The sequence below is a fragment of the Tauraco erythrolophus genome, chromosome W (genome assembly GCF_009769465.1).
Source record: "Tauraco erythrolophus isolate bTauEry1 chromosome W, bTauEry1.pri, whole genome shotgun sequence".
Lineage (NCBI taxonomy): Eukaryota > Metazoa > Chordata > Aves > Musophagiformes > Musophagidae > Tauraco > Tauraco erythrolophus.
The window spans coordinates 17,727,225-17,746,697 of NC_141497.1; the positions used below are offsets into that span (position 1 = coordinate 17,727,225).

Sequence of the window (19,473 nt, forward strand, 5' to 3'; positions counted from 1 at the left end):
AACTTCACCACTGAACAAGTGCGGAATCCTGAAAAACTAATAGAATGTTTGGAAAAAGTGTGCTGCCACCCTGGCAATTCCTGGGAGACCCAGATCACTGCAATGTGCTGGGGCCTGGCCCACGCTTACCAAACTGCCTTGTTTAATACTATTCACCACCCTCAAAGGGAAGAGGAGGTCCTTGGGTCTGATGACAAAATGACAGACACTGCAGCCAGAGAGCCAACCTGTTCCAGTATCAGTTGCCCCTATACAGAAGAAAAAGTGCATGAAGAAATCAGTTTGCTTAGTGAGGGATGAAGATGAACCAGGGCCATCATGAGAACAGGAAGAGGACAAGGCAGAGCCCACACATGAGATTGTAACCATCTGATCTCTATCCCAGGGTGAGCTGCAAGATATGCAAAAGGATTTCAGCCACCATCCAAATGAGAACGTTTTTACCTGGCTGCTTCGATGCTGGGATAACGGAGCCAATGGCCTGGAATTAGAGAGTAGGGAAGCCAGGCAGTTGGGATCCTTGTCCAGGGAAGGGGGCATTGACAAGTCAATTGGAAGTAAACCACGAATCCTCAGCCTCTAGAGGTGACTTCTGTCAAGCGTGAAGGAAAGATACCCCTTCAAGGATGATATGTCCATGTCACCCAGGCAAGTGGACCACCATGGAAAGAGATATCCAGTACCTGAGGGAGTTAGCCATGCTGGAGGCGATTTAGAACCATCTGAATAATGAGCAGTTATCCACAGATCCAGATGAAGTCACAGTTAATGTGATGGAAATTTCTACGGAATGTACCAGCGTCATATGCCAACTCGTTGGCAGTAATGTCCTGGAGAGAAGGTGAGCAATCAACAGTGCAGGACTTGGCTGGTCAACTCTGGCGATATGAAGGAAGTCTCTCTTTCTCCATACAGGAGCTGTGGAGAAACTGTCCCAGGAGTTCCAGCAATTCAAAGAGGATATGTCCCACTCTCCACTCATATGGACTCATGTCTCAGCTATTAGAAGTAAGCATTCCCCTGATCAAGAGAGAGAACACAGAGGGCATGCACCGTGAGGTAACCTGTGGTTTTTCCTGTGTGACCGCAGAGAGGACATGAGGAAGTGGGATGGAAAACCTATTTCGACTGTAAGGGCACGGATACAGCAGTTGAAAGGAAAAACAATCACTAAAGGGGATTCTTCCAGGAAAAATGCCGCTCCGGTTTCCAGCAGGCAGCTCCCCAGACAGTATGGAAGGACTGATCCCATTTCTAATGCTCTTGAAGGGGCTTCTAATTCATTTTTACAAAAGGTGAGCAATGAATACTGTGACCAGGACTAGAGGGACCCTGCCTCCAGCCAGGTGGAGAAGAGGGATAACAGGGTTTATTGGACTGTGTGGATTCAATGGCCTGGCATGTCAGACCCATAGGAATATAGGGCTCTAGTGAACACCGGTGCACAATGCACCCTAATGTCATCGAGCTATAAAGGGGCAGAACCTATCTGTATTTCTGGAGTGACAGGGGGAACCCAAAAGCTAACAGTTTTGGAAGCTGAAGTGAGTCTAACCGGAAATGAGTGGCAAAAGCACCCCATTGTGACTGGCCCAGAGGACCCGTGCTTCCTGGGCATAGACTGCTTCAGGAGGGGGTATTTCAAGGACCCAAAAGGGTACCGGTGGGCTTTTGGTATAGTTGCCGTGGAGATGGAAGAAATTAAGCAGCTGTCTACTTTGCCTGGTCTCAGGGGACCCTTCTGTTGTGGGATTGCTGAGGGCTGAAGAACAACAGGTTCCAATTGCTACAATGACGGTGCACCGGCAGCAATATCGCACCAATGGAGACTCTCTGATCCCCATCCATGAGCTGATTTGTCAACTGGAGAGCCAAGGGGTGATCAGCAAAACTCATTCCCCCTTCAACAGTCCCATATGGCCAGTGCGCAAGTCTAATGGAGAGTGGAGGCTAACAATAGACTATCATGGCCTGAATGAAGTCACACCACTGTTGAGCGCTGCGGTGCCGGATATGCTGGAATTTCAGTATGAACTGGAGTCAAAGGCAGCCAAGTGGTACACCACAACTGATATCGCTAATGTGTTTTTCTTGATCACTTTGGCAACAGAGTGCAGGCCACGGTTTGCTTTCACTTGGAGGGGAGTCCAGTCCACCTGGAATCGACTGCCCCAGGGGTGGAAACACAGTCCTACCATTTGCCATGGACTGATCCAGACTGCACTGGAACAGGGCGAAGCTCCAGAACATCTGCAGTACTTCAACATCATTATATGGGGCAGCACAGCAGAAGTAGTTTTTGAGAAAGGTGAGAAAATAGTTCAAATCCTTCTGGAGGCTGGTTTTGCCATAAAACAAAGTAAGGTCAAGGGACCTGCACAGGAGATCCAGTTCTTAAGAATAAAATGGCAAGATGGGCGTCGTCACATCCCAGTGGAAGTGATGTACAAAATAGCAGCTATCTCCCCACTGAGTAGTAAAAAGGAAACACAAACTTTTCTAGGTGTTGTGGGCTTTTGGAGGATGCATATTCCAAGTTACAGCCTAATTGTGAGCCCTTTTTAACAAGTGACCAGAAAGAAGAATGATTTTACACAGGGCCTTGGGCAACAGCAAGCCTTTGAACAAATTAAACAGGACATAGTCCATGCAGTAGCCCTTGGGCCAGTCTGGGCAGGACAATATTTTGTATATTTTATTATCATTGTTTTTGTTATTATCATTCTCTGCAGCGGGTTAATGCACAGACTCCGTAGATGTGATACCAGAGACGATTATTGCAATTTACAAGCAGCTTTTACAGATCAGTTTTCCAGCCGCGATGTGTCCACGCACCCTTTGCTTAGTTATGATTGGTTACAACCAGTAGTGCACGCATTTGTTTTAGCTTTGCTATTGGCTATGCCTAAAAAAGCATTATTTTCTATCTGCTAAGCTAAATGTCAGCTTCTCACACTCCCCATGCCAGCTTCTCACACTCTCTTTTCCTTTTTATCAGCATTCTTCCTCTTTATCGGTGTTTCCCAACTTTGTCAGGAACACAGGCTTAAATCATCAAGGTCAAACCCCAACTGTAACTGTGTGCATGATTCCACAATTCCCCTTATTTGTTTTTCTATGACCATTACCTGATGAACCATACTCTGTACCATCCACTGAAAGCATGACAATAGGCAGGGGACGATTATTACTATGCATAAAAAGACTAATAGTAACATAATCCCTGCCTTTACTAAGGATACCAACCATGCTGTAATTCATTCACCCAGTCCTTCAGTTTCTGTATCGTTTCATGAATTGATTCTGAGCGATCAGACATGTTCATACAGCACATTCCTTCTAGTATCTCACAACCACGCCCCTGCATTGGCAATAAAAAAATCTACGGCGACTCGATTTTGCAGCGTAGCGTGTCTAATAGAATCTACATCAGTTAAAAGCATTGATAAAGTGGAAGCTGTAGCATCAGTTTGTTTCGCAAGCCAACAACCTAATTTATTCAGTGTAGTCAACGCCTGTGCCACTCCAACTCCTGGTGCAAATATTGAAGCTGCAATGATTTTTAGCTGGTTCCCAAAATTCTGCTCTGGAATCGCGCTAGCTATCATAAGCATGTGTGCTTCGCCTATTCTGGGTGTGTCTATGACTTAGGATCATGGTGGTGTTAGGCAAGTACATTCCTGAAGTCTCTATAGTACATGGATCTCCCCTTATACGTAAAGGAATACCCTGCCAAGCTCTATTATAGCCCTGCAGAAGCAGTTACTGGCATATTGTTCCCCTTTCTGGGAGTCTTACCATCTCGACTATGCCCAAGATTCTGCTGAGCAGGAGGGTGTCAATCAGCAGGGTCAACGTGGAGAAGGGAGGTAGGCATGGCACCTTCAGGGCGTCCCCTGTTTATTCACAAAGTGTGCTCTGTAGCCTCCTTCTGCTCTGCTCTGAGCCATCTCTTTTACACCCTCAACAGAGTCTATGAAAAGGTACTGACTAGGCGTTGCTGCCCGCGTGGCCAGTGCGTGCAATAATCACAGAATGTTAGGGATTGGAAGGGACCTCAAAGGATCATCTAGTCCAATCCCCCTGCTGGAGCAGGACCACCTAGATCAGATCACACAAGAACACATCCAGGCGGGTTTTGAACATCTCCAGAGAAGGAGACTCCACAACCTCTCTGGGCAGCCTGTTCCAATGTTCTGTTACCCTTACTGGGAAGAAGTTCTTCCTCATGTTTAAGCGGAATCTCCTATGTTCCAGCTTATATCCATTTCCCCTTGTCCTATCATTGGATGCCACTGAGAAGAGCCTGGCTCCATCCTCATGACAGTCACCCTTTACATATTTATAAACATTAATGAGGTCCCCCCTCAGTCTCCTCTTCTCCAAGCTAAAGAGACCCAGCTCCCTCAGCCTTTCCTCATAAGGCAGATGCTCCACTCCCTTAATCATCTTGGTGGCCCTGCGCTGGACTCTCTCAAGCAGTTCCTTGTCCTTCGTGAACTGAGGGGCCCAGAACTGGACACAATATTCCAGATGCGGCCTCACCAGGGCAGAGTAGAGGGGGAGGAGAACCTCTCTCGACCTACTAACCACACCCCTTCTAATACACCCCAGGATGCCATTGGCCGCCTTGGCCACAAGGGCACATTGCTGGCTCATAGTCATCCTGCTGTCCACCAGGACCCCAGGTCCCTTTCCCCTGTGCTGTTCCCCAACAGTTCAGTCCCCAACTTGTACTGGTACATGGGGTTGTTCTTACCCAGATGCAAGACTCTACACTTGCCCTTGTTGTATTTCATTAAATTTCTCCCCGCCCAACTCTCCAGCCTTTCCAGGTCTCTCTGAATGGCAGCACAGCCTTCAGGTGTGTCAGCCACTCCTCCCAGGTTAGTGTCATCAGCAAACTTGCTGACCATGCACTCTATTCCCTCATCCAAGTCACTGATGAATATGTTGAACAATACAGGTCCCAGTACCGACCCTTGAGGGACTCCACTGGATACAGGCCTCCAACTGGTCTCTGTCCCATTGACCACTACTCTCTGGCTTCTATCCTTCAGCCAGTTCACAATCCACCTCACTACCCAATCATCCAGACCACACTTCCTCAGTTTAGCTGTGAGGATGCTGTGGGAGACTGTGTCAAATGCTTTACTGAAGTCAAGATAGACCACATCCACTGCTCTACCATCATCCACCCACTGGGTGATGTCCTCATAAAAGGCTATCAGGTTTGTCAAGCACGACTTCCCCTTAGTGAAGCCATGTTGACTGCCCCTAATGACCCTCTTATCCTTGATATGCCTAGAGACAGCACCAAGGATAAGTTGTTCCAGTATCTTTCCAGGGATGGAGGTGAGGCTGACCGGTCTATAGTTACCTGGGTCTTCCTTCTTGCCCTTTTTGAAGACCGGAGTGACATTTGCTTTCCTCCAGTCCTCAGGCACCTCTCCCGTTCCCCACAATTTAGCAAAGATGATGGCGAGTGGCCTGGCAATGACATCCGCCAGCTCCCTCAGCACCCGTGGGTGCATCCCATCAGGACCCATGGACTTATGGATGGCCAGGTTGCTTAACTGGTCCCTAACCAAGTCCTCATCAACCAGGGTAGACTCCTCCTCTATCCTGACTTCCTCAGGAGCCTCAGGGTTCCAGGGATCATCAGGATAGCCTCCAGCAGCATAGACTGAGGCAAAGAAGGCATTCAGTAACTCTGCCTTCTTCTTATCCTCTGTTACCAGGGCACTCTCCTCATTCACCAGTGGGCCTACATTGCCTCTAGTGTGAGTTTGATCTGCAATGTATTTGAAGAAGCCCTTTCTGTTGTCCTTGACCTTTCTTGCAAGGTTTAATTCCAAGGAGGTCTTAGCTTTCCTAGTTGTCTCCCTACATCCTCTGACAGCAGACCTACATTCCTCCCAAGTGGCCTGCCCCTCCTTCCATGATCTTTACACTCTCTTTTTCCACTTGAGTTTGCCCAACAGTTCCCCATTTAACCATGCAGGTCTCTTGGTGCCCTTTCTTGACTTCCTACCTGTTGGGATGCACAGGTCTTGAGCTTGGAAGAAGAGATCCTTGAAGGCTAACCAACTATCTTGGGCCCCTTTACCTTCCAGTACTCTGTCCCATGGGATTTCTCCTAGCAATTGTTTGAAAAGATCAAAGTTGGCTCTACTGAAGTCCAGGGTTCTAGTTCTGCTAGGTATTCTCTTCCTGCCACATGAGATCCTGAACTCCACCATTTCATGGTCACTACAACCAAGGCTACCCTCGACCTTCAGTGCTTCAGCCAGACCCTCCTTATTAGTGAGAATAAGATCCAGCAGCGCTCCTCTCCTAGTAGGCTCATCCACCATTTGCATCAGGAAGTTATCAGCAATGCACTGAAGGAACCTCCTGGACTGTGGGTGGCTGGCTGAGTAGGCCTTCCAGCAGATATCAGGATAGTTGAAGTCTCCCATGACAACCAGGGCCTGCATTTGTGAGACCGCTATCAGCTGCCTGTAGAAGGCCTCATCAACCTCCTCGTCCTGATCCGGTGGTCTGTAATAGACACCAATAACAGTATCACACATGCCAGATTCTCCTTTAATTCACACCCACAAACTCTCAACTTGCTCCTGATCCGCCCCTGGACAGAACTCAATGCACCCTAGTTGCTCCCTCATGTAAAGAGCAACTCCACCACCTCGCCTTGCTGGCCTGTCTTTCCTGAAGAGGATATAGCCATCCATGACCACATTCCAGTCATGCGAGCTGCCCCACCAAGTCTCAGTAATTGCTACCAGATCATAACCCCCTCATCGAACACAGATTTCTAACTCCTCCTGTTTGTTCCCCATGCTGCGTGCATTGGTGTACAGGCATTTCAGAGCCTGCCAAGTATGTGCTCTGCTGGCTGACAGCAGTTTTTGCAGATCGCAACATGTTGTTCAATAACAATCCTTTCAGTTTCCTTTTTCAAAGTTACGTACTCACAACTAAGTCCAGTTTGTAATTCTTCGTCATTAATTTGATACCAGTCAATTCTTTTCCTTCCAGTAGCTATGGGTGGAATCCATACACCTTCCGATCGGAAAAAACACACAAAGCATATATACAAGCAATTTTCACACACATAATATACCAAATAATAAGAAACATAAAAACAGTTTATATATTAACATGAAATCTTCTATTATGAGTCTTTTGAATCATTCTCCTCATTCATCGTTTCTGTGATCTCTGCTTGCTCTGCTAATTCTTGAATCTCCCTTTCTCTATCTGTAGTTTCAAAAGTCCTGGTTGGCTTTACGTTTCTTGCTGGTAACCAGTATGGACCTGTGGGAAGAATAACACAAGCATACCCTCTTCCCCATGTAAGCAGAGGCACAGGGCCATCCCATGAGTTGAGCCCAGTTCCTTATAATACACCGTTGTTTTTTCTGCAAAAATGGCACTGGTTTTAAAATGACGATCCACAGCCGTAGTATGTTGCCTAGAAGCAGACAAATTAAGAACATTTAAAACATATGTAGCTTTGTCTAAGGATTCTTGTGGGGAAATATACGGAAGGTTCCCCCTTTTTTGTTTATCAAGCATTTGTTTTAACATTAAATGAGTTCATTCAACAATAGCTTGTCCTGTAGGTGAATGAGGGATACCGGTAGTGCGAGTCACTCCTCGATCCTGTAAAAAGGCACCATACTGCACCATTGTCTGTCCTGATTTTCTTCGGTACTCCCATGGTTTTCTCCAGTGTGAGCAGTAGCAACAACAAAGGCAGAAAATGTATCTACAGTTACATGTACGTATTTAGATCAATGAAATGATTGAACATAAGTAATATCAGTTTACCATAATTCATTGGCACATAAACCTCTTGGATTTGTCCTGCTGGAATATTTGAAGGCACAATACATTGAAAATCAAGGCAGGTATGTACAATCTGCTGAGCTTGATCTGCTGTCTGACCTGACGGAGAGGATCATCCATCACCAATTGACAAATTGTAGGACTATTCATCATTCCCTGAGGCAGTACAATCCAATGATATTGTTGCATGGGTCGTTCATTGTTAAGCACTGGAACTGAAAAGGCAAATCTAGGACAATCGTCAGGGTGTAAAAAAAATAGTAAAAACCCAATCTTTTAAATCAATCACCATCAAATGCCACATTCGGGAATCATAGTAGGATTTGGTACACCTGGTTGTAATGCACCCATTGGTGACATGATTGCATTAATAACTCTTAAATCTTGTAATAATCTCCATTTTCCTGATTTCCTTGGGATAACAAATATTGGAGTATTCCATGGGCTAGTGGAGGGAACTATATGTTCTAATTTGAGCTGTTCATTGACTAATTTTTGAGCCCACTCCAGCCGCTCACCTTTTAATGGCCACCGATCGACCCAGATTGGCCTGTCAGTCAACCAGTCCAGCTTGAGTCGGGGCTGGACATCAGTGACCTGTGCTAAAAATTTGTGGTTAGCCTCACATTACACTGATTCAACAAATCCCGACCCCATAATGTACATGGGACATCAAGAACATATGGTTTCAAAATAACTTGTTTGTTACCTGGGCCTGCTGCTAACAAGGACTGTGCACTCTGCTGTGGGATCTGTGTTCCACCTACTCTGATCACAGCTGCTAGGGCTTGTATCAGAGGCCAAGGGGGGCGGCCAGTCAGAATTTTTTCACTAAAGATCAGCCCCTGTGACAACTAGGCCAGAAAAAGCCTTCCCATTAATGATTACTGTTAAAACAGGTTGTGCAGCCATGACTTTCTGTCCAAAAACGTTTTGGTTGACCTTTACTACCAAATACTCCTATACCTCTATCAGTGTTACATAACGGAGGTGATGTGGTGCTTCGAGGCATCAAAAGCAATTGCGCTATTTTTTCTCCAGATGGAATAGTGCATGGTGGTGAAGGAGTCTATGCCATGATTTTTATTTTTTTTTTTACTCAGAACCAATTACCCTCGGGAGTACAAACAATCCTGATTTTGTGGTGGATGATCGTCCCAGCAATAGTGCACATAATCCTTGTGGTATAGGACGAAAGACACCAGTAGGAATTAAATGCACCGACGTGTCAGTGATTACTGTTGATTGAAACATTTAGCTGCCAATATCTCTGCTTTATAGTGTTCTGAGCCCACATTCTGACACGCCTTTATTAAATCTGCAATTGTTTTTGCCCGATTTCTAATAGGATCAATAGCTCACCAGCAGTCTGCATTAGCATTTTCAATCGCTAACTGGAATAACAAGACATTTGCAGCAGCTGGATTTTCTATTCGTCTCTGAACTGCTGTTTGCAGCCAACCAAGGAAATGTTCATAAGGTTCCTGTGCTCCGTGCCGAATGGAAGCAAAGGAAGCCTCCCCTTTCTCAAAAATCAGGGACACATCTTAATGCTCTCATAGCTAATTCAGTCAGTTGTTGGAAAGCCACCTGCTGTAACCCTGCGTGTGGCTGATCTTCACTGAGATGTGAAATTTTATCCATCCCAAAATGTTTAGCCATCAGAGCTAGATCATCTTTTCATCGATTTAAGAAATTTAACACCTATAACGCTTTAGCTATTCTTTCGTTGAGCGATTTCCCTATCATTCCCCCTTCTTGTTTTAAAAGCATATTTTCCAAAGTACCATGTGTCGCAGCTGGAAGGCTTCAGGCGGCTCCAAGCAGACCAATGTTCTAATGCAAAGGCTTTAGGCTCTACTCTAAGGAAGGCTCACACTCCTCCAAGGCTCAGGAGGAAATGCCTCACCCTTAGGAGTAAACACCCTGCCTTAAATAGTCAGGAGTCACATGGTTTGCTAGATGGGTCAAGGCTATTGGTCACTTGACCATCCATCTCCCAGAGTGATTGGCTGAATGCTACAGCACCTGTTTCAAGGTAACTTTCCCAGTGTAACAAACTACAGGTGTTTCTTAGTTAGCCTGCATAGGGAAAGAACTTTCACAGGATGCTGCAGCAGCCAAAGGTTTCTCCACAATTCCCCCTTTTTGTTTTAAGATTAGTTTAAATCAAGCAGGGAGATTTTTCAGCAATACCATGGGAGATACATCTAGCAAACCAGTCATACATTTAGTTATTAATTCTAACATTCTGACTCCGATGGAGACTTGAAATTTAGTCTCTACTCGTGGAAGGAACAGGTTGATGGCCAATGTCATTATTTCCATTAGAAGGGTCATTTGATGGATGATCTCCATTCTGGCCATCGTTCGGACGTTGCCTGTTCTGTTTCTGATGTTGCAGGTCAGGGCGGACGCATCTTGCGGGTAGCCATCGTATCCCAGTATCTGTGGAAACGCAAGCATACCCACGACCCCAAGCAATAAGCTCATATGGGCCTTCCCACTTCTTAGTGAGTAGGTCCCGTACCCAGACTTTTGCTCGGGGCAGGTGCGTCTCGCCTGAAGACTGCAACAAAAGAAAGTGATTCAAAATAATGGGATTATTTGAATTTGATGGCACCGTAAGATGGTTAATTGTGTATAACGCTTTTTCTAGGCGACTCTGTGGGGTTTCTCCATGCATTCCCCCTTTTTGTTGTTCTAAAACACGCTTCAAAGTGCCATGAGCGCGTTCAACAATGGCTTGGCCAGTAGGAGAAGGCGGAATACCCAAAGTATGATTTACACCCCATAGTTGTAAAAACTGCCGCGTCTTCTGTGAGACGTAGGCCGGGCCATTATCAGTTTTTATAGAAAAAGGTACGCCCAAGACCGCAAAAGCGAGTTTCCAATGGGCAATGGCATCGCGACTTTTCTCCCCAGTATGAGCAGTTGCCCACATAGCTGAGGAGAAAGTGTCAATAGACACATGCACATACTTAAACCTGCCAAATTCAGGAACATGCGTTACATCCGTCTGCCAAAGCTGCAGGGCCTTTAGGCCTCTGGGGTTTACCCCCGATGGCAGAGGTGTCGAAAGTCCGTGGCAGTCAGCACAAGCGCTGACAATGTCCCGAGCCTCAGTGGGCGTTAAGTGGAACTGTTTCTGCAGGGTATGTGCGCTTTGATGGAAGAAATTATGCGATGCCTTGGCTTGTGCAATTTTATCGGGCTGAGGTGCTACCCATGCGGGGTTAGCTAGCATGTCAGCCCTGGCGTTGCCTTCCGTTATAAAGCCTGGCAAATTAGTATGACTATGGATATGCAGGATGTAATATGGGTGAACTCGATCTTGAATTGCACACCATAAGGTTTTTAACAGAGAAAACAGAGCCGCATTATTCACTTCTTTCAGAAGTGAACAATCTAAGCGTTGTGTTATATCTGCCACATAAGCAGAATCTGTGACCAAATTCAAAGGTACCTGCGAGAACCGTTGAAAGGCCATGGCAACAGCCCTTAGTTCAACCAACTGGGCTGAGCCTGACTCATGGCCTTCCAGCACCTGCCACTCAGATTCCTCCTTCCAGGTAACAATAGCTTTCCCAGACCCATCAGTGAAGATGGTGGGTCCTTGTACTGGCACTCAGCTATTTTTTGGCCGCAAGGTAAAGCTTGTCGATCTTGCCAATTGCAGCAATTTATGGCTAGGCAGATGGTATGCAATTTGTCCTGAGAAATTTTCCAGCGCACTTTGGAGAGGAGCACTGTTAGTAAGACTCCACTCAAAGTATTCCTGCTGTACTGGCAGAACAATTATTGCAGGATCTGCTGCCATCAATTGTAGACAGCACTGACGGCATTTGATTATCAGACAAGCAATTAATTCAAATAGCATAGATGCTGTCTTTTTTGGTTGGTGCAGCAAAAAGACCCATTCCAGAATATGCAAGGGGTCAGACCACTGTTTGTTCCATTGGCCAATGATACCTGTTGGATGAGAATCTGGAGTGGTAATAAAAACGGTAATATCAATGCAGGGATCTATTCGGTAAACCTGACGAGCAGAAATGGCCTGTTGAACCTCCTCTAGTGCCCGTCGCGCTTCAGGAGTCAATTTTCGAGGTGAATTCAACTCAGGGTCCCCCTTTAAAATACTGAAGAGCGGCGCAAGTTGCGCCGTGGTTAGCCCTAGATAGGGACGTAACCAATTGATGACGCCCAACAGTTTCTGAGCGTCATTCAAGGTCTTAATAGAACTCGAGAATTGCACCTCTTGGTGTTGTATAGTTTGGTCCAAAATTTTGACTCCTAAATATCTCCAAGGAGGATGCTGTTGAACTTTCTCCGGAGCCACTTGCAATCCATAAGAACGCAGAGCAGCGAGTAGCCGAGGCTGTATCTTCAGCAGCTCGTCCTGGGTGGATGCTGCTACCAGGATATCATCCATGTAATGGTAGCAGTATGCTTCAGGGAACTGCTTACGGATTCCGGACAAAGCTTGAGCAACGTACCATTGACAGATAGTTGGGCTGTTCTTCATGCCCTGAGGTAGGACCTTCCATTGATACCTCTTTGCAGGTTCAGCGTTGTTAACCGCAGGTACAGTAAAGGCAAATTTTGGTTTGTCATTAGGATGTAAGGGGATCGTGAAAAAACAGTCCTTCAAATCAATGATCAAGATTTCCCACCCTGCTGGAATCATGGTGGGTGAGGGCATACCAGGCTGCAATGTCCCCATGCTTTCCATTACTGCATTGATTTTTCGGAGATCTTGTAGCAATCTCCATTTTCCTGATTTCTTCTTAATTACAAAGACAGGCGTATTCCAGGGACTGGTAGAAGGTTCAAGGTGTCCCTGTTGTAATTGTTCCTTAACTAGTTGATGAAGGGCGACTAATTTTTCTTTTGGTAGGGGCCACTGAGGTTGCCAGATGGGTTTGTTTGCTAACCATCACAAAGGGAACGTAGGATACTGTGCGCCCTTCAGTACAGTGGCCCCCATCAAAAATTTGTCCCGATACGTACTCCCCAGGCCGCCAAGACATCCCGCCCCCAGAGGTTGAGTGGAGCTGTAGTGACATAGGGCCGAATTGTAGCTGTTTGACCCTCTGCGTTCTTTACCACCACAGGTCGTTTGCTTCGATAACTCTGTGTGGTTCCTCCCAGTCCTGCAATGGCTGACCCCGCAGGGGCTAAAGGCCATGTAGGAGGCCATGCAGAGAAGGAGACAATTGTCACATCAGCCCCTGTGTCAATCAAACCTCGGAGCTGGATCCTGGACGGCTGGGCATCTGGCAATATTAAGGTGCAAGTCATCTGTGGCTTTTGGCTGGAGATATCCGCAGTCCAGTAAACTTGCGGAAGTCCTGTGGAACCAAAGCCACCACCTTCACGACTCTGTCGTTTTGCCTTAGGGACACTTGATTTGAAGGGTACAAGTTGAGCAATCCGAGTCTTTTCCGGTATTGTGACGGGGGGGTGGGCGTGGAAATCATCGCACAAATTTGTCCTGTGAAGTCAGCGTCAATAACTCCTGGGTGAACAAAGATCCCTTGAATGGTGGTACTAGATCTGCCCACCAATAATGCACTTAGCCCATGTCCTAGAGGCCCAAACGCATCCAAGGGAACCTTATAGACCCGACAGGATTCTAAGACGACTGTTGTTGCGGTGCATACATCCACCCCGGCTGATCCCTTTGTGCTGGCTGAAAGCTGGCTGAGTAAGCCTGGGTTGGTATCATGCCCTGGGGAAACATTTCTGTCTGAGCGCACATCCCCATTGCGCTCCTGGGGAAGTTTCCCGAACGTGTCAGGGGTCGGCCATTGGCATGATACAAGGATTCACAATATCTCGCAGAGTGGCCTGGCTTATCGCATCTTATGCGGCGAGCAGGTCTCCTGTTATCCTTGTTTCTTCTATGTCTCGTCTGTCTTTGTCTATTGTCCCTCTTAGGTTGTCTTTTCGGTTCCGGGTCAGCATTTTTGGGTTGAATAGGCCATAGAATTGTGGCCAGAGCAGACTTAGAGCTTTCAGATTCTAGCTTAGAGCATGCTTCTATCATTTCTGTTAGTGTAGGCTCCCCTGGCATGGAATTTATGCTTTTTCTACATTCTTCATTGGCATTGTCTTTTGCCAGCTGCTTACATAGTAGTTGTCTCAGGTTTTCATCTTCGACCTGTTTTTCAAGGGCTGCAGCAACTTTCTCTACGAAAGATAAAAAGTGTTCTTTCTGCCCCTGATAAATCTTCACGTACCGTGTTTTTGGGGCAGCCATATCTATGCCCTTTCATAGAGCTCCCACGCCGATCTTTTGGGCTTGCTCAAGAACTTGGGGGTGCCATGTAGCTTGAAAATCGGGGTCAGTGAAAGCATTGGCTCCCAGTAGAGCATCTGCTGGAGCTCCGTATCTGGGGTCAGTTGGGGGGTAATTGCATATTTCCGGCTGCAGCTCTCTCAGCCATTCTTCTCCAATTGGCCTCGAAGACCGTATATTGTACTGGTTGAAATAATACCTGACCTAGATGTTTAATGTCGAATGGGGAGAGTAGGTCAGTATTTAATATCCTGATGATCTGCATGACCTGAGGAGAGTCTAACCCATATTGTGCTACCTTGGTTTGCAGGTCTTGGACTACCTTCCAGGCCATGGTTTCGTGTTTGTCAATTTGACCTCAGTTAGGAAGCGCCTTTTGTACTGGGAAGGCTTGGATAAGATCCTCTGTTCGTTTATTACTTCCCTGAACAATCTGCTCAGACCCCTTTTCAGGCAACCCAACTTTTTCTATTAGATCCCAGTCGCCAGCCTCCAGAGCCCGCCTCTTGACTTCTTCCCAGAACCGTTTTGAATTTTTTGGACGCACAGTCACCTTGCATTCGGGAAGCGTCCAGGGACGGTTGTGGGCCGGCCATGTTTGTTGTTGTCTGACTGTCGCCACGGCTTCCTGCAGTGATGAAACATTATCAGGCAGGGGTGTGTCCAATGGCTTCTGACAGGATGCAGACGCTGGGCCAACGGGTCGTGTAAAGGCGGAGGCTGTGGCCGGTTGTGGAACAGTCCGGGGAGATGCAGTCTGGGTTGCGGAAACTTGTGTCGGCACCACTGTCTGTGAAGGTGCCACTGCTGTTGTCAGTGGCATACTTGGCACCACTTCCGGGGTCGTTTCTGGGCCGGTTGGCACGGCCAGCCCAGGTTGTCCCGGTACAGATTCGGCAGCAGTAACCTGCCGCAACATTTCCATCAATGCCGTTAGTTGTTGCGCCATTCCTTGCAAGCCTGCCATAACCTGCTGTATTATGAAATGCGTTGTTTGGGGTTGCTCCATTTGTGCCCGTGGCAGATAGCCGGGCGCTATGGGTGATGCCGCAGGACATGAAGTTGCGGTAAACCAGGGTGCCATGCCCGGGAACTGTCCTTGTGGTGCCTGGTCTGGTTGAGGGGCCAATGGCGGAGCAGTAGGAAGAACACGTTCTGCTGTAATGGCTGAAGTAGCCGGTTGAGACGCAGAAGAAGGGGAGGCTGTTGGGGCGAAGGGTGGGGGACGCTCCGATGCTTTGTCTTGTCCGGAGGAGCATTCCCGCAAAAAATCACAAGGAGGACACTTGGGTTGGACATAATCTCGCAGGGAGGGGTAAAGCTTCTGTGCAGTCCCCACAACTTTCTCCATATCTGAGGACAGCGGGGGCACAACTGGTGCACTACCCGTGGTCAGTCCCCTTTCAGATAATTCATCATCCCCTTCAGAAACTTCACTTGTGGATTCATCAGAATCTGGCAATACTTTTTCCTTCCTTTCTACCATCCATTTCTGCATTACATCATATACAGTTCCCCAAATACGTAGCAGACCAGTCAGGTTCTTTTGTCCAAATACTCTTTCATAGATTAGCTTATCCCCTAGCTGCTTCCACACTTCTGAGCTAAAGGGGGTGTTGAGGTCGGTCAGGCATTCATGCTCTGCCGCCCAATCTAACAGCTCACAGAGAGCTTCATCACTTATTTTAGCCCCTGCGACTGTCATTGCAGGTTTGAGAATGGAAAACATCATCCTTTCTTTTGTGGAGCTTTGTCCCATCATTCTAATTTGCAGTTCGTCCCTTGGAGCCCCGTGTACAAAAGCACGTACCTTCAGATCTTAGTTGTGGCTGGATCACGTCAGGGTCACCAGTTGTCGCAGCTAGAAGGCTTCAGGTGGCTCCAAGCAGACCAATGTTCTAATGCTAAGGCTTTAGGCTCTACTCTAAGGAAGGCTCACACTCCTCCAAGGCTCAGGAGGAAATGCCTCACCCTTAAGAGTAAACACCCCGCCTTAAATAGTCAGGAGTCACATGGTTTGCTAGATGGGTCAAGGCTATTGGTCACTTGACCATCCATCTCCCAGAGTGATTGGCTGAATGCTACAGCACCTGTTTCAGGGCAACTTTCCCAGTGTAACGAGCTACAGGTGTTTCTTAGTTAGCCTGCATAGGGAAAGAACTTTCACAGGATGCTGCAGCAGCCAAAAGGTTTCTCCACATCTAACGGCTGAAATTCTGGAATGTGCAGGTAGGGAGGAGGACATTTCTTTAAATTGTCGGAACTCCTCAGACAGTTTCTCCACAGCCACGACACAGGCCAAACGACACAGGGAAATATTCTCTTCATATTACTGGAGTTGAGTGACTGCATCACCCATGGATGGTGTATCTTTTCCAAGATCACTCGATCTCCATCACTGCCAGTGAGGAAGAATATGATGGTGGCATGCTCCATAGAATCTTCCGCCATATGGGTCGTATGCACCGTATGTCATCCAGATCTTCGGATAACCACATGTTTCTCAGGTCATAATAAATCACCTCTCGCACGGCTAGTTCCCTCAGTTACTGGATACCTCTCTCTATGTTGGTCCACTTGCCTGGATTACATGAGTCCTCTTCCTTGAAGGGATACCTTTCCCTTACAGCTGCCAGGAGCCATCTCCAAAGGCTGCGGACTTGTGTCTGTCTTCCAATCGCTTTATCAATGCCTCCATCCATAGCAAGGGCTCCCAGCTGCCTGGCTTCTTTACCATCTAACTCCAGACTACCGGCTCCCATGTCCCAGCATCTGAGCAACCAGGTGACAATGGGCTCAGCTTCATGATGGCTGTAATCTTTTCGAATGTCTTGCAGCTCACTCATGTTTAGAGATTGAGTGGTTATTGTCTCATCTATGAGATCTTCCTTTCTCCTCTGCCAAGTTCTTCCTCAGGGGGAGAAACAGAACATTCCCTCTTTCTCTCTCGTTGTTGTGACAGCCCTGCTTGAGAGTCACCTGCCACCTCTTCCTCTTCTGAGTAAGTGGAAAGTTCTTCCTCTTTCTCTGGTTGTTGTGATGACCCCGGTTCCTCTTCATCATCATCCTCTACTCTACATTCTGACTTTCGTACACATTTCCTCTTCCATAAGGGAGCAGCTGATAACGTTGTAGTCTGAGTAGATGCAGCACTTGTTGTAGTGGCTTGAGCACAGCATTTGCACTGAGCACCAGAAGCCAGGGTGTCAGTAGCCACAGTGCTTGTCACAGGGGTTGAGATAGTGAGCAAAATAACATGAGTAATGAATTGGCAGAAGTTTTTAAACAGTCGATTAACCCTAAACAGATAATTACACATACATTCACGAGACCTTGCAACAGGATTATACTGTTTAGACTATTCCAATGATATTCAGTATTCTCAAAATTCACAAAAGCTTTTGTAAATGGTCTGGAGGGGGAGGGGAGAATAAAGGGAGACGTCCCCCTCATGTATCAGCTCTCCAAAGGAAAGAAGCTACCAGTGTAATTGGCAATGACACTGGCCAGGTGGCGCTTAAAATTAGTAAATGAGGTCCACATCACCACCCCCCTCTGCACCACCAAATACACATACAGAACTGGTGCCAACACCCATGATTTAATCAGTACCACACAGCACAGCAATACTCTTAATTAGGGAAAAAAATGCCTTTCGTCCCAGTCCAACACTCAGAGATAGTAGACCGCGAATAAATACCGACAAACAACATATATGGCAGATAAGGTGCTAAATTATACAACTCCAAAAACAACTGTGAGAGCACATAAAACAACATTCTGTTGACTACAGGGCACGGTGGCGTGAGCCTGTAGTCCCAGCTACTCGGGAGGCTGAGCCCGCCGGATCGCTTGAGCCCGGGAGTTCTGGGCTGCAGTGCGCTATGCTGAGTGGGCGTCCGCGCTAAGGCTGGCATCAATATGGTGAGCCCCAGGGAGCCGGGGGACACCAGGTCGACCTAAGGAGGGGTGAACCGGCCCAGGTCAGAGACGGAGCAGGTCAAAGCTCCCGTGCCGGTCAGTAGCAGGATGGCGCCTGTGAATAGGCACTGCAGTGTAGCCGGGCACAGTGGCTTGTGCCTGTAATCCAAGCGCCGGGGAGGCTGAGGCTGGCGGACAGCTTGAGCCCGGGGGTTCTGGGCTGCAGCGAGCTGTGCCGAGCGGGTGTCCGCGCTAAGGCCGGCATCGATATGGTGGTCCTGGGGGAGCCGGGGGCTACCAGGTCGCCTAAGGAGGGGTGAACTGGCCCAGGTCGGAGACGGAGCAGGTCAAAGCTCCCGTGCCGGTCAGTAGTGGGATGGCACCTGTGAACGGTCCCTGTAGCACAGCCTGGGCAAGAGGGTGGGACCCAGCTTCTTTAGTGCCCTGCAGCGGGCTGGTCCGAAGGTAGTGGGTTATCTCAATTGATTGTTCACAGTCAGTTACAGATTGATCTCCTCGTTCTCTCTTTCCCCCTTATCCCGCCATGCTTCTGCACTCTGGCACACTGAAAAGTCCTTGGAGTCTCAAACATCAACTTGCTATCAGCATTCTTCTCAGAGCGAGCCTCTGAGTAAAACCAAAACACGGAGCTCTTCTAGCTGCTAAAAAGAAGAGCTAACTCTGTCCCAGCTAAAACCAGGACACCAGCGACATCCAAGAAAACATAATGAAGAATTACAGTAAATTTATTTTAACATATTCCAGTCAAATCTGTCATTATCTCAACCTTTCGAGCCCCACATTGGGTGCCACAAAGGACTGTTGTGGTTTAACCCAGTCGGCAACTAAACTCCACACAGCTGCTCACTCACCCTCTCCCACTGCCAGGGGATGGGGAAGAGAATTAAAGGAGAAAAGGGAAAGAGATTCATGGGTTGAAATAAGAACAATTTAATACTACTACTGTATGAATGTATACATGTACAACAATGATAATATATACAAACAAGAGATGCACAGTGTAATTGCTCACCACCCCTTGACCAAGGCCTGTCCTTTCCTAGCTAAGGATCCCTGGACCCTTTGTCCCAGCCATGCTCCCCCCTATCCTGTTGTGTTCCTGCACACCAGCAAGAACACAGCAAGGTGAAAAGTCCTTGAGGCCTCAGTGCCAACTATAAACATCAGTGCGCTATCAGCATTCTTCTCAGAGCAAGTCTCAGACTAAAACCAAAACACAGAGCTCTTCTGGCTGCTAAAAAGAAGAGCTAACTCTGTCCCAGCTGAAACCAGAACATCCTCCTACTAAAGAATTTCTTCCTTATGTCCAATCTAAATTGACCCTAGCATGGCAGTAGTCAATAATAGCAGCTATCGAGCGTATAGCAGCTGCCAAT

The 19,473-nt window shown here is 47.3% G+C and overlaps 2 non-coding genes across 2 annotated transcripts; both read left to right on the top strand.

The window, feature by feature from the left end:
- Positions 1–18,023: 18,023 nt before the first annotated feature.
- LOC147526246 (signal recognition particle RNA) lies at positions 18,024–18,214 on the top strand. Its single transcript, XR_015222968.1, has one exon.
- Positions 18,215–18,513, top strand: LOC147526247 (signal recognition particle RNA). Its single transcript, XR_015222967.1, has one exon.
- Positions 18,514–19,473: the final 960 nt, after the last annotated feature.